This window comes from Ambystoma mexicanum, chromosome 6p, assembly GCF_040938575.1.
Source record: "Ambystoma mexicanum isolate Mex_15411 chromosome 6p, UKY_AmexF1_1, whole genome shotgun sequence".
Taxonomy (NCBI): domain Eukaryota; kingdom Metazoa; phylum Chordata; class Amphibia; order Caudata; family Ambystomatidae; genus Ambystoma; species Ambystoma mexicanum.
The window spans coordinates 30,553,484-30,566,827 of NC_090935.1; the positions used below are offsets into that span (position 1 = coordinate 30,553,484).

Below are 13,344 nucleotides of genomic sequence, written 5' to 3' on the forward strand. Positions count from 1 at the left end.
TACTGGTGGTGCTTCGAGATGGCGCCTGGTGTTTCCTTGCTGTGCAACCCGGCCCGCCCCACATAAAATCAAAAGTCTATTGCGAGCAGTGAAGGCCAAGGGAATTTAAATGTAATTCAAAGAAACAAAGCACAGAGTTGGGAGCCCAGCCGGATGGCAGTGGAACCCACAACCTTCTGACTCCTAGTCAGGCGCCTTATCCATTGCACCACTGGCCCCCATACCCCTGGTGCCCTCCGTTAGCTCCTAGTGCTGTTCTTCAAGGTGCCTTTCTGAAGCAGGAGCCACTGCAATGCCTGCTGTCCTGATTTTGTAACACACAAGGCTCACGTCCTGGCACAGTTGATAAAAGCAGGCGACAGGCAGCCAATACCTGTTGTAAGAGGCTTCCTGGCCCTACCAAAGGAAAGCAGACCCGGCGGGACTTTGAAGCCACCGTCGCTGAAGCCAGCAGCCAAACGTAAACTTACATCGGTTTGAAAATGCATCTCTTGCTTGAAGGCGGGGGCAGCAGCAATCCGGGGCTCTCGGGGGTCCGCGCACTAGGCCGCTGCCTCACCTTGCCTATCCTGGAATTCAACAGGGCCCCCCCCAAGCAAACCCTCACAGGCCCTCTGGCTTTTCTCTGGCTTGTGGGACTATTGTGATGCGTCCAGGCACACAGCACCCATCACCCAGGCATTATGACGGGAGGTGCCACTTTGCATGCAGCCTGGACCATGATCCTTTCTTCCTGCATTGCAATAGCCAAGCACACGGAACCTTTCCTTTTGGGCCAAACCAGCAGCGAGGAAGCTTGGGTCGTTGGTCTTTGCCTCTTGGTTCCATACCGGCCCCAGAACCAAACAGTTTCTTGCCAAAGTTAGAGCATAACAAGTCAACCTAGGTCAATAGGCAGCCGATGCGCTGGCTTTTATACACTGGCCAGTTCAGCCCCAAGTGTGTGCTCGCTTCGGCAGCACATATACTAAAATTGGAACGATACAGAGAAGATTAGCATGGCCCCTGCGCAAGGATGACACGCAAATTCGTGAAGCGTTCCATATTTTTAGACACGTGCGTGCCAGGAGAGAAATACCTTTTATTGACAGAATAAAAGGGGCCCCGCTCCCGTGCTGGTCTTGTGCTTGCTCGCTGCCGCGGAAGCCCTTCCCGTTTCTCTTGATCCTCTCTGTGCTGTGCTGCACCGAGAGCGGCTGCCTTGTCCTCTGCTGGCTGCTCATTTCTATATAGCGCTTTCTATATGATCCGCCTCTAGGGGCTCATGGCAAAGAGCGCACAGCCCCTCAAGCTTCACTGCTTCTAGGCCCTACTCTTCATGAGAGCTGGCTGCCTCTAGGTGTGTGATCTCTTTACCCACTTGTGCATTCTTTGCTCAGTGTCATTCGCCAACTGCTCCTTTAAAGCAAGCGAGGGGTGGCAGGGTCTGAAAGGCAGCAGATAGCACGAGAGAGAGTGTGCGTGCGTGCGTGTGTCTGTGTGTATGCAAATCACCAGTCAGCCAGGGCCTGCTGGGAGCCCATTCCGCCAGGCCCACCGGCTTTTGGACAGCTCCCAGATGGTTGGAGAAGGACCAGGCTGGGTTAGGCCACGGAGCAGAGGCCGAGCCGTTCCCTGGTGCGCTTTCTGGAAATGTCTCCCTCATTTGGAAATGTGCCCCTCAGTTGCTGAGGTCCCGAGAAGGCTCGCCTGCGGCGCTCACCAGAGAGGTCTCTGGCCGATCGTGGCCGATCAGGGACGTGAAGGGCTGCCCTGGGACTTTGTCCAACACAAGCCAACCCCCACCCATTGAAGGACAGGACGCACACATGCATAGAAATCATCTGCTGCTTGTTGGGGCCTTCTGGAGGGACCCCTACTGGTGGTGCTTCGAGATGGCGCCTGGTGTTTCCTTGCTGTGCAACCGGGCCCGCCCCACATAAAATCAAAAGTCTATTGCGAGCAGTGAAGGCCAAGGGAATTTAAATGTAATTCAAAGAAACAAAGCACAGAGTTGGGAGCCCAGCCGGATGGCAGTGGAACCCACAACCTTCTGACTCCTAGTCAGGCGCCTTATCCATTGCACCACTGGCCCCCATACCCCTGGTGCCCTCCGTTAGCTCCTAGTGCTGTTCTTCAAGGTGCCTTTCTGAAGCAGGAGCCACTGCAATGCCTGCTGTCCTGATTTTGTAACACACAAGGCTCACGTCCTGGCACAGTTGATAAAAGCAGGCGACAGGCAGCCAATACCTGTTGTAAGAGGCTTCCTGGTCCTACCAAAGGAAAGCAGACCCGGCGGGACTTTGAAGCCACCGTCGCTGAAGCCAGCAGCCAAACGTAAACTTACATCGGTTTGAAAATGCATCTCTTGCTTGAAGGCGGGGGCAGCAGCAATCCGGGGCTCTCGGGGGTCCGCGCACTAGGCCGCTGCCTCACCTTGCCTATCCTGGAATTCAACAGGGCCCCCCCCAAGCAAACCCTCACAGGCCCTCTGGCTTTTCTCTGGCTTGTGGGACTATTGTGATGCGTCCAGGCACACAGCACCCATCACCCAGGCATTATGACGGGAGGTGCCACTTTGCATGCAGCCTGGACCATGATCCTTTCTTCCTGCATTGCAATAGCCAAGCACACGGAACCTTTCCTTTTGGGCCAAACCAGCAGCGAGGAAGCTTGGGTCGTTGGTCTTTGCCTCTTGGTTCCATACCGGCCCCAGAACCAAACAGTTTCTTGCCAAAGTTAGAGCATAACAAGTCAACCTAGGTCAATAGGCAGCCGATGCGCTGGCTTTTATACACTGGCCAGTTCAGCCCCAAGTGTGTGCTCGCTTCGGCAGCACATATACTAAAATTGGAACGATACAGAGAAGATTAGCATGGCCCCTGCGCAAGGATGACACGCAAATTCGTGAAGCGTTCCATATTTTTAGACACGTGCGTGCCAGGAGAGAAATACCTTTTATTGACAGAATAAAAGGGGCCCCGCTCCCGTGCTGGTCTTGTGCTTGCTCGCTGCCGCGGAAGCCCTTCCCGTTTCTCTTGATCCTCTCTGTGCTGCACCAAGAGCGGCTGCCTTGTCCTCTGCTGGCTGCTCATTTCTATATAGCGCTTTCTATATGACCCGCCTCTAGGGGCTCATGGCAAAGAGCGCACAGCCCCTCAAGCTTCACTGCTTCTAGGCCCTACTCTTCATGAGAGCTGGCTGCCTCTAGGTGTGTGATCTCTTTACCCACTTGTGCATTCTTTGCTCAGTGTCATTCGCCAACTGCTCCTTTAAAGCAAGCGAGGGGTGGCAGGGTCTGAAAGGCAGCAGATAGCACGAGAGAGAGTGTGCGTGCGTGCGTGTGTCTGTGTGTATGCAAATCACCAGTCAGCCAGGGCCTGCTGGGAGCCCATTCCGCCAGGCCCACCGGCTTTTGGACAGCTCCCAGATGGTTGGAGAAGGACCAGGCTGGGTTAGGCCACGAAGCAGAGGCCGAGCCGTTCCCTGGTGCGCTTTCTGGAAATGTCTCCCTCATTTGGAAATGTGCCCCTCAGTTGCTGAGGTCCCGAGAAGGCTCGCCTGCGGCGCTCACCAGAGAGGTCTCTGGCCGATCGTGGCCGATCAGGGACGTGAAGGGCTGCCCTGGGACTGTGTCCAACACAAGCCAACCCCCACCCATTGAAGGACAGGACGCACACATGCATAGAAATCATCTGCTGCTTGTTGGGGCCTTCTGGAGGGACCCCTACTGGTGGTGCTTCGAGATGGCGCCTGGTGTTTCCTTGCTGTGCAACCCGGCCCGCCCCACATAAAATCAAAAGTCTATTGCGAGCAGTGAAGGCCAAGGGAATTTAAATGTAATTCAAAGAAACAAAGCACAGAGTTGGGAGCCCAGCCGGATGGCAGTGGAACCCACAACCTTCTGACTCCTAGTCAGGCGCCTTATCCATTGCACCACTGGCCCCCATACCCCTGGTGCCCTCCGTTAGCTCCTAGTGCTGTTCTTCAAGGTGCCTTTCTGAAGCAGGAGCCACTGCAATGCCTGCTGTCCTGATTTTGTAACACACAAGGCTCACGTCCTGGCACAGTTGATAAAAGCAGGCGACAGGCAGCCAATACCTGTTGTAAGAGGCTTCCTGGCCCTACCAAAGGAAAGCAGACCCGGCGGGACTTTGAAGCCACCGTCGCTGAAGCCAGCAGCCAAACGTAAACTTACATCGGTTTGAAAATGCATCTCTTGCTTGAAGGCGGGGGCAGCAGCAATCCGGGGCTCTCGGGGGTCCGCGCACTAGGCCGCTGCCTCACCTTGCCTATCCTGGAATTCAACAGGGCCCCCCCCAAGCAAACCCTCACAGGCCCTCTGGCTTTTCTCTGGCTTGTGGGACTATTGTGATGCGTCCAGGCACACAGCACCCATCACCCAGGCATTATGACGGGAGGTGCCACTTTGCATGCAGCCTGGACCATGATCCTTTCTTCCTGCATTGCAATAGCCAAGCACACGGAACCTTTCCTTTTGGGCCAAACCAGCAGCGAGGAAGCTTGGGTCGTTGGTCTTTGCCTCTTGGTTCCATACCGGCCCCAGAACCAAACAGTTTCTTGCCAAAGTTAGAGCATAACAAGTCAACCTAGGTCAATAGGCAGCCGATGCGCTGGCTTTTATACACTGGCCAGTTCAGCCCCAAGTGTGTGCTCGCTTCGGCAGCACATATACTAAAATTGGAACGATACAGAGAAGATTAGCATGGCCCCTGCGCAAGGATGACACGCAAATTCGTGAAGCGTTCCATATTTTTAGACACGTGCGTGCCAGGAGAGAAATACCTTTTATTGACAGAATAAAAGGGGCCCCGCTCCCGTGCTGGTCTTGTGCTTGCTCGCTGCCGCGGAAGCCCTTCCCGTTTCTCTTGATCCTCTCTGTGCTGTGCTGCACCGAGAGCGGCTGCCTTGTCCTCTGCTGGCTGCTCATTTCTATATAGCGCTTTCTATATGATCCGCCTCTAGGGGCTCATGGCAAAGAGCGCACAGCCCCTCAAGCTTCACTGCTTCTAGGCCCTACTCTTCATGAGAGCTGGCTGCCTCTAGGTGTGTGATCTCTTTACCCACTTGTGCATTCTTTGCTCAGTGTCATTCGCCAACTGCTCCTTTAAAGCAAGCGAGGGGTGGCAGGGTCTGAAAGGCAGCAGATAGCACGAGAGAGAGTGTGCGTGCGTGCGTGTGTCTGTGTGTATGCAAATCACCAGTCAGCCAGGGCCTGCTGGGAGCCCATTCCGCCAGGCCCACCGGCTTTTGGACAGCTCCCAGATGGTTGGAGAAGGACCAGGCTGGGTTAGGCCACGGAGCAGAGGCCGAGCCGTTCCCTGGTGCGCTTTCTGGAAATGTCTCCCTCATTTGGAAATGTGCCCCTCAGTTGCTGAGGTCCCGAGAAGGCTCGCCTGCGGCGCTCACCAGAGAGGTCTCTGGCCGATCGTGGCCGATCAGGGACGTGAAGGGCTGCCCTGGGACTTTGTCCAACACAAGCCAACCCCCACCCATTGAAGGACAGGACGCACACATGCATAGAAATCATCTGCTGCTTGTTGGGGCCTTCTGGAGGGACCCCTACTGGTGGTGCTTCGAGATGGCGCCTGGTGTTTCCTTGCTGTGCAACCGGGCCCGCCCCACATAAAATCAAAAGTCTATTGCGAGCAGTGAAGGCCAAGGGAATTTAAATGTAATTCAAAGAAACAAAGCACAGAGTTGGGAGCCCAGCCGGATGGCAGTGGAACCCACAACCTTCTGACTCCTAGTCAGGCGCCTTATCCATTGCACCACTGGCCCCCATACCCCTGGTGCCCTCCGTTAGCTCCTAGTGCTGTTCTTCAAGGTGCCTTTCTGAAGCAGGAGCCACTGCAATGCCTGCTGTCCTGATTTTGTAACACACAAGGCTCACGTCCTGGCACAGTTGATAAAAGCAGGCGACAGGCAGCCAATACCTGTTGTAAGAGGCTTCCTGGTCCTACCAAAGGAAAGCAGACCCGGCGGGACTTTGAAGCCACCGTCGCTGAAGCCAGCAGCCAAACGTAAACTTACATCGGTTTGAAAATGCATCTCTTGCTTGAAGGCGGGGGCAGCAGCAATCCGGGGCTCTCGGGGGTCCGCGCACTAGGCCGCTGCCTCACCTTGCCTATCCTGGAATTCAACAGGGCCCCCCCCAAGCAAACCCTCACAGGCCCTCTGGCTTTTCTCTGGCTTGTGGGACTATTGTGATGCGTCCAGGCACACAGCACCCATCACCCAGGCATTATGACGGGAGGTGCCACTTTGCATGCAGCCTGGACCATGATCCTTTCTTCCTGCATTGCAATAGCCAAGCACACGGAACCTTTCCTTTTGGGCCAAACCAGCAGCGAGGAAGCTTGGGTCGTTGGTCTTTGCCTCTTGGTTCCATACCGGCCCCAGAACCAAACAGTTTCTTGCCAAAGTTAGAGCATAACAAGTCAACCTAGGTCAATAGGCAGCCGATGCGCTGGCTTTTATACACTGGCCAGTTCAGCCCCAAGTGTGTGCTCGCTTCGGCAGCACATATACTAAAATTGGAACGATACAGAGAAGATTAGCATGGCCCCTGCGCAAGGATGACACGCAAATTCGTGAAGCGTTCCATATTTTTAGACACGTGCGTGCCAGGAGAGAAATACCTTTTATTGACAGAATAAAAGGGGCCCCGCTCCCGTGCTGGTCTTGTGCTTGCTCGCTGCCGCGGAAGCCCTTCCCGTTTCTCTTGATCCTCTCTGTGCTGCACCAAGAGCGGCTGCCTTGTCCTCTGCTGGCTGCTCATTTCTATATAGCGCTTTCTATATGACCCGCCTCTAGGGGCTCATGGCAAAGAGCGCACAGCCCCTCAAGCTTCACTGCTTCTAGGCCCTACTCTTCATGAGAGCTGGCTGCCTCTAGGTGTGTGATCTCTTTACCCACTTGTGCATTCTTTGCTCAGTGTCATTCGCCAACTGCTCCTTTAAAGCAAGCGAGGGGTGGCAGGGTCTGAAAGGCAGCAGATAGCACGAGAGAGAGTGTGCGTGCGTGCGTGTGTCTGTGTGTATGCAAATCACCAGTCAGCCAGGGCCTGCTGGGAGCCCATTCCGCCAGGCCCACCGGCTTTTGGACAGCTCCCAGATGGTTGGAGAAGGACCAGGCTGGGTTAGGCCACGAAGCAGAGGCCGAGCCGTTCCCTGGTGCGCTTTCTGGAAATGTCTCCCTCATTTGGAAATGTGCCCCTCAGTTGCTGAGGTCCCGAGAAGGCTCGCCTGCGGCGCTCACCAGAGAGGTCTCTGGCCGATCGTGGCCGATCAGGGACGTGAAGGGCTGCCCTGGGACTGTGTCCAACACAAGCCAACCCCCACCCATTGAAGGACAGGACGCACACATGCATAGAAATCATCTGCTGCTTGTTGGGGCCTTCTGGAGGGACCCCTACTGGTGGTGCTTCGAGATGGCGCCTGGTGTTTCCTTGCTGTGCAACCGGGCCCGCCCCACATGAAATCAAAAGTCTATTGCGAGCAGTGAAGGCCAAGGGAATTTAAATGTAATTCAAAGAAACAAAGCACAGAGTTGGGAGCCCAGCCGGATGGCAGTGGAACCCACAACCTTCTGACTCCTAGTCAGGCGCCTTATCCATTGCACCACTGGCCCCCATACCCCTGGTGCCCTCCGTTAGCTCCTAGTGCTGTTCTTCAAGGTGCCTTTCTGAAGCAGGAGCCACTGCAATGCCTGCTGTCCTGATTTTGTAACACACAAGGCTCACGTCCTGGCACAGTTGATAAAAGCAGGCGACAGGCAGCCAATACCTGTTGTAAGAGGCTTCCTGGCCCTACCAAAGGAAAGCAGACCCGGCGGGACTTTGAAGCCACCGTCGCTGAAGCCAGCAGCCAAACGTAAACTTACATCGGTTTGAAAATGCATCTCTGGCTTGAAGGCGGGGGCAGCAGCAATCCGGGGCTCTCGGGGGTCCGCGCACTAGGCCGCTGCCTCACCTTGCCTATCCTGGAATTCAACAGGGCCCCCCCCAAGCAAACCCTCACAGGCCCTCTGGCTTTTCTCTGGCTTGTGGGACTATTGTGATGCGTCCAGGCACACAGCACCCATCACCCAGGCATTATGACGGGAGGTGCCACTTTGCATGCAGCCTGGACCATGATCCTTTCTTCCTGCATTGCAATAGCCAAGCACACGGAACCTTTCCTTTTGGGCCAAACCAGCAGCGAGGAAGCTTGGGTCGTTGGTCTTTGCCTCTTGGTTCCATACCGGCCCCAGAACCAAACAGTTTCTTGCCAAAGTTAGAGCATAACAAGTCAACCTAGGTCAATAGGCAGCCGATGCGCTGGCTTTTATACACTGGCCAGTTCAGCCCCAAGTGTGTGCTCGCTTCGGCAGCACATATACTAAAATTGGAACGATACAGAGAAGATTAGCATGGCCCCTGCGCAAGGATGACACGCAAATTCGTGAAGCGTTCCATATTTTTAGACACGTGCGTGCCAGGAGAGAAATACCTTTTATTGACAGAATAAAAGGGGCCCCGCTCCCGTGCTGGTCTTGTGCTTGCTCGCTGCCGCGGAAGCCCTTCCCGTTTCTCTTGATCCTCTCTGTGCTGTGCTGCACCGAGAGCGGCTGCCTTGTCCTCTGCTGGCTGCTCATTTCTATATAGCGCTTTCTATATGATCCGCCTCTAGGGGCTCATGGCAAAGAGCGCACAGCCCCTCAAGCTTCACTGCTTCTAGGCCCTACTCTTCATGAGAGCTGGCTGCCTCTAGGTGTGTGATCTCTTTACCCACTTGTGCATTCTTTGCTCAGTGTCATTCCCCAACTGCTCCTTTAAAGCAAGCGAGGGGTGGCAGGGTCTGAAAGGCAGCAGATAGCACGAGAGAGAGTGTGCGTGCGTGCGTGTGTCTGTGTGTATGCAAATCACCAGTCAGCCAGGGCCTGCTGGGAGCCCATTCCGCCAGGCCCACCGGCTTTTGGACAGCTCCCAGATGGTTGGAGAAGGACCAGGCTGGGTTAGGCCACGAAGCAGAGGCTGAGCCGTTCCCTGGTGCGCTTTCTGGAAATGTCTCCCTCATTTGGAAATGTGCCCCTCAGTTGCTGAGGTCCCGAGAAGGCTCGCCTGCGGCGCTCACCAGAGAGGTCTCTGGCCGATCAGGGACGTGAAGGGCTGCCCTGGGACTGTGTCCAACACAAGCCAACCCCCACCCATTGAAGGACAGGACGCACACATGCATAGAAATCATCTGCTGCTTGTTGGGGCCTTCTGGAGGGACCCCTACTGGTGGTGCTTCGAGATGGCGCCTGGTGTTTCCTTGCTGTGCAACCGGGCCCGCCCCACATAAAATCAAAAGTCTATTGCGAGCAGTGAAGGCCAAGGGAATTTAAATGTAATTCAAAGAAACAAAGCACAGAGTTGGGAGCCCAGCCGGATGGCAGTGGAACCCACAACCTTCTGACTCCTAGTCAGGCGCCTTATCCATTGCACCACTGGCCCCCATACCCCTGGTGCCCTCCGTTAGCTCCTAGTGCTGTTCTTCAAGGTGCCTTTCTGAAGCAGGAGCCACTGCAATGCCTGCTGTCCTGATTTTGTAACACACAAGGCTCACGTCCTGGCACAGTTGATAAAAGCAGGCGACAGGCAGCCAATACCTGTTGTAAGAGGCTTCCTGGCCCTACCAAAGGAAAGCAGACCCGGCGGGACTTTGAAGCCACCGTCGCTGAAGCCAGCAGCCAAACGTAAACTTACATCGGTTTGAAAATGCATCTCTGGCTTGAAGGCGGGGGCAGCAGCAATCCGGGGCTCTCGGGGGTCCGCGCACTAGGCCGCTGCCTCACCTTGCCTATCCTGGAATTCAACAGGGCCCCCCCCAAGCAAACCCTCACAGGCCCTCTGGCTTTTCTCTGGCTTGTGGGACTATTGTGATGGGTCCAGGCACACAGCACCCATCACCCAGGCATTATGACGGGAGGTGCCACTTTGCATGCAGCCTGGACCATGATCCTTTCTTCCTGCATTGCAATAGCCAAGCACACGGAACCTTTCCTTTTGGGCCAAACCAGCAGCGAGGAAGCTTGGGTCGTTGGTCTTTGCCTCTAGGTTCCATACCGGCCCCAGAACCAAACAGTTTCTTGCCAAAGTTAGAGCATAACAAGTCAACCTAGGTCAATAGGCAGCCGATGCGCTGGCTTTTATACACTGGCCAGTTCAGCCCCAAGTGTGTGCTCGCTTCGGCAGCACATATACTAAAATTGGAACGATACAGAGAAGATTAGCATGGCCCCTGCGCAAGGATGACACGCAAATTCGTGAAGCGTTCCATATTTTTAGACACGTGCGTGCCAGGAGAGAAATACCTTTTATTGACAGAATAAAAGGGGCCCCGCTCCCGTGCTGGTCTTGTGCTTGCTCGCTGCCGCGGAAGCCCTTCCCGTTTCTCTTGATCCTCTCTGTGCTGTGCTGCACCGAGAGCGGCTGCCTTGTCCTCTGCTGGCTGCTCATTTCTATATAGCGCTTTCTATATGATCCGCCTCTAGGGGCTCATGGCAAAGAGCGCACAGCCCCTCAAGCTTCACTGCTTCTAGGCCCTACTCTTCATGAGAGCTGGCTGCCTCTAGGTGTGTGATCTCTTTACCCACTTGTGCATTCTTTGCTCAGTGTCATTCGCCAACTGCTCCTTTAAAGCAAGCGAGGGGTGGCAGGGTCTGAAAGGCAGCAGATAGCACGAGAGAGAGTGTGCGTGCGTGCGTGTGTCTGTGTGTATGCAAATCACCAGTCAGCCAGGGCCTGCTGGGAGCCCATTCCGCCAGGCCCACCGGCTTTTGGACAGCTCCCAGATGGTTGGAGAAGGACCAGGCTGGGTTAGGCCACGAAGCAGAGGCTGAGCCGTTCCCTGGTGCGCTTTCTGGAAATGTCTCCCTCATTTGGAAATGTGCCCCTCAGTTGCTGAGGTCCCGAGAAGGCTCGCCTGCGGCGCTCACAGAGAGGTCTCTGGCCGATCGTGGCCGATCAGGGACGTGAAGGGCTGCCCTGGGACTGTGTCCAACACAAGCCAACCCCCACCCATTGAAGGACAGGACGCACACATGCATAGAAATCATCTGCTGCTTGTTGGGGCCTTCTGGAGGGACCCCTACTGGTGGTGCTTCGAGATGGCGCCTGGTGTTTCCTTGCTGTGAAACCGGGCCCGCCCCACATAAAATCAAAAGTCTATTGCGAGCAGTGAAGGCCAAGGGAATTTAAATGTAATTCAAAGAAACAAAGCACAGAGTTGGGAGCCCAGCCGGATGGCAGTGGAACCCACAACCTTCTGACTCCTAGTCAGGCGCCTTATCCATTGCACCACTGGCCCCCATACCCCTGGTGCCCTCCGTTAGCTCCTAGTGCTGTTCTTCAAGGTGCCTTTCTGAAGCAGGAGCCACTGCAATGCCTGCTGTCCTGATTTTGTAACACACAAGGCTCACGTCCTGGCACAGTTGATAAAAGCAGGCGACAGGCAGCCAATACCTGTTGTAAGAGGCTTCCTGGCCCTACCAAAGGAAAGCAGACCCGGCGGGACTTTGAAGCCACCGTCGCTGAAGCCAGCAGCCAAACGTAAACTTACATCGGTTTGAAAATGCATCTCTGGCTTGAAGGCGGGGGCAGCAGCAATCCGGGGCTCTCGGGGGTCCGCGCACTAGGCCGCTGCCTCACCTTGCCTATCCTGGAATTCAACAGGGCCCCCCCCAAGCAAACCCTCACAGGCCCTCTGGCTTTTCTCTGGCTTGTGGGACTATTGTGATGCGTCCAGGCACACAGCACCCATCACCCAGGCATTATGACGGGAGGTGCCACTTTGCATGCAGCCTGGACCATGATCCTTTCTTCCTGCATTGCAATAGCCAAGCACACGGAACCTTTCCTTTTGGGCCAAACCAGCAGCGAGGAAGCTTGGGTCGTTGGTCTTTGCCTCTTGGTTCCATACCGGCCCCAGAACCAAACAGTTTCTTGCCAAAGTTAGAGCATAACAAGTCAACCTAGGTCAATAGGCAGCCGATGCGCTGGCTTTTATACACTGGCCAGTTCAGCCCCAAGTGTGTGCTCGCTTCGGCAGCACATATACTAAAATTGGAACGATACAGAGAAGATTAGCATGGCCCCTGCGCAAGGATGACACGCAAATTCGTGAAGCGTTCCATATTTTTAGACACGTGCGTGCCAGGAGAGAAATACCTTTTATTGACAGAATAAAAGGGGCCCCGCTCCCGTGCTGGTCTTGTGCTTGCTCGCTGCCGCGGAAGCCCTTCCCGTTTCTCTTGATCCTCTCTGTGCTGCACCGAGAGCGGCTGCCTTGTCCTCTGCTGGCTGCTCATTTCTATATAGCGCTTTCTATATGATCCGCCTCTAGGGGCTCATGGCAAAGAGCGCACAGCCCCTCAAGCTTCACTGCTTCTAGGCCCTACTCTTCATGAGAGCTGGCTGCCTCTAGGTGTGTGATCTCTTTACCCACTTGTGCATTCTTTGCTCAGTGTCATTCGCCAACTGCTCCTTTAAAGCAAGCGAGGGGTGGCAGGGTCTGAAAGGCAGCAGATAGCACGAGAGAGAGTGTGCGTGCGTGCGTGTGTCTGTGTGTATGCAAATCACCAGTCAGCCAGGGCCTGCTGGGAGCCCATTCCGCCAGGCCCACCGGCTTTTGGACAGCTCCCAGATGGTTGGAGAAGGACCAGGCTGGGTTAGGCCACGAAGCAGAGGCTGAGCCGTTCCCTGGTGCGCTTTCTGGAAATGTCTCCCTCATTTGGAAATGTGCCCCTCAGTTGCTGAGGTCCCGAGAAGGCTCGCCTGCCGCGCTCACAGAGAGGTCTCTGGCCGATCAGGGACGTGAAGGGCTGCCCTGGGACTGTGTCCAACACAAGCCAACCCCCACCCATTGAAGGACAGGACGCACACATGCATAGGAATCATCTGCTGCTTGTTGGGGCCTTCTGGAGGGACCCCTACTGGTGGTGCTTCGAGATGGCGCCTGGTGTTTCCTTGCTGTGCAACCGGGCCCGCCCCACATAAAATCAAAAGTCTATTGCGAGCAGTGAAGGCCAAGGGAATTTAAATGTAATTCAAAGAAACAAAGCACAGAGTTGGGAGCCCAGCCGGATGGCAGTGGAACCCACAACCTTCTGACTCCTAGTCAGGCGCCTTATCCATTGCACCACTGGCCCCCATACCCCTGGTGCCCTCCGTTAGCTCCTAGTGCTGTTCTTCAAGGTGCCTTTCTGAAGCAGGAGCCACTGCAATGCCTGCTGTCCTGATTTTGTAACACACAAGGCTCACGTCCTGGCACAGTTGATAAAAGCAGGCGACAGGCAGCCAATACCTGTTGTAAGAGGCTT

General features: G+C 55.2%; 7 non-coding genes across 7 annotated transcripts; all 7 read left to right on the plus strand.

The window, feature by feature from the left end:
• The first annotated feature begins 943 nt into the window (after positions 1 to 943).
• LOC138511844 (U6 spliceosomal RNA) lies at positions 944 to 1,050 on the plus strand. The gene has a single exon (XR_011280736.1). It is a non-coding gene; the product is annotated as a U6 spliceosomal RNA (small nuclear RNA).
• Positions 1,051 to 2,799: 1,749 nt separating this feature from the next.
• LOC138511845 (U6 spliceosomal RNA) lies at positions 2,800 to 2,906 on the plus strand. Its single transcript, XR_011280737.1, has one exon. It is a non-coding gene; the product is annotated as a U6 spliceosomal RNA (small nuclear RNA).
• Positions 2,907 to 4,650: 1,744 nt separating this feature from the next.
• Positions 4,651 to 4,757, plus strand: LOC138511846 (U6 spliceosomal RNA). The gene has a single exon (XR_011280738.1). It is a non-coding gene; the product is annotated as a U6 spliceosomal RNA (small nuclear RNA).
• A 1,749-nt stretch (positions 4,758 to 6,506) lies between these two features.
• On the plus strand, positions 6,507 to 6,613 carry LOC138511847 (U6 spliceosomal RNA). Its single transcript, XR_011280739.1, has one exon. It is a non-coding gene; the product is annotated as a U6 spliceosomal RNA (small nuclear RNA).
• A 1,744-nt stretch (positions 6,614 to 8,357) lies between these two features.
• LOC138511848 (U6 spliceosomal RNA) lies at positions 8,358 to 8,464 on the plus strand. The gene has a single exon (XR_011280740.1). It is a non-coding gene; the product is annotated as a U6 spliceosomal RNA (small nuclear RNA).
• A 1,739-nt stretch (positions 8,465 to 10,203) lies between these two features.
• Positions 10,204 to 10,310, plus strand: LOC138511849 (U6 spliceosomal RNA). Its single transcript, XR_011280741.1, has one exon. It is a non-coding gene; the product is annotated as a U6 spliceosomal RNA (small nuclear RNA).
• Positions 10,311 to 12,058: 1,748 nt separating this feature from the next.
• On the plus strand, positions 12,059 to 12,165 carry LOC138511850 (U6 spliceosomal RNA). The gene has a single exon (XR_011280742.1). It is a non-coding gene; the product is annotated as a U6 spliceosomal RNA (small nuclear RNA).
• The last annotated feature ends 1,179 nt before the right edge of the window (positions 12,166 to 13,344 follow it).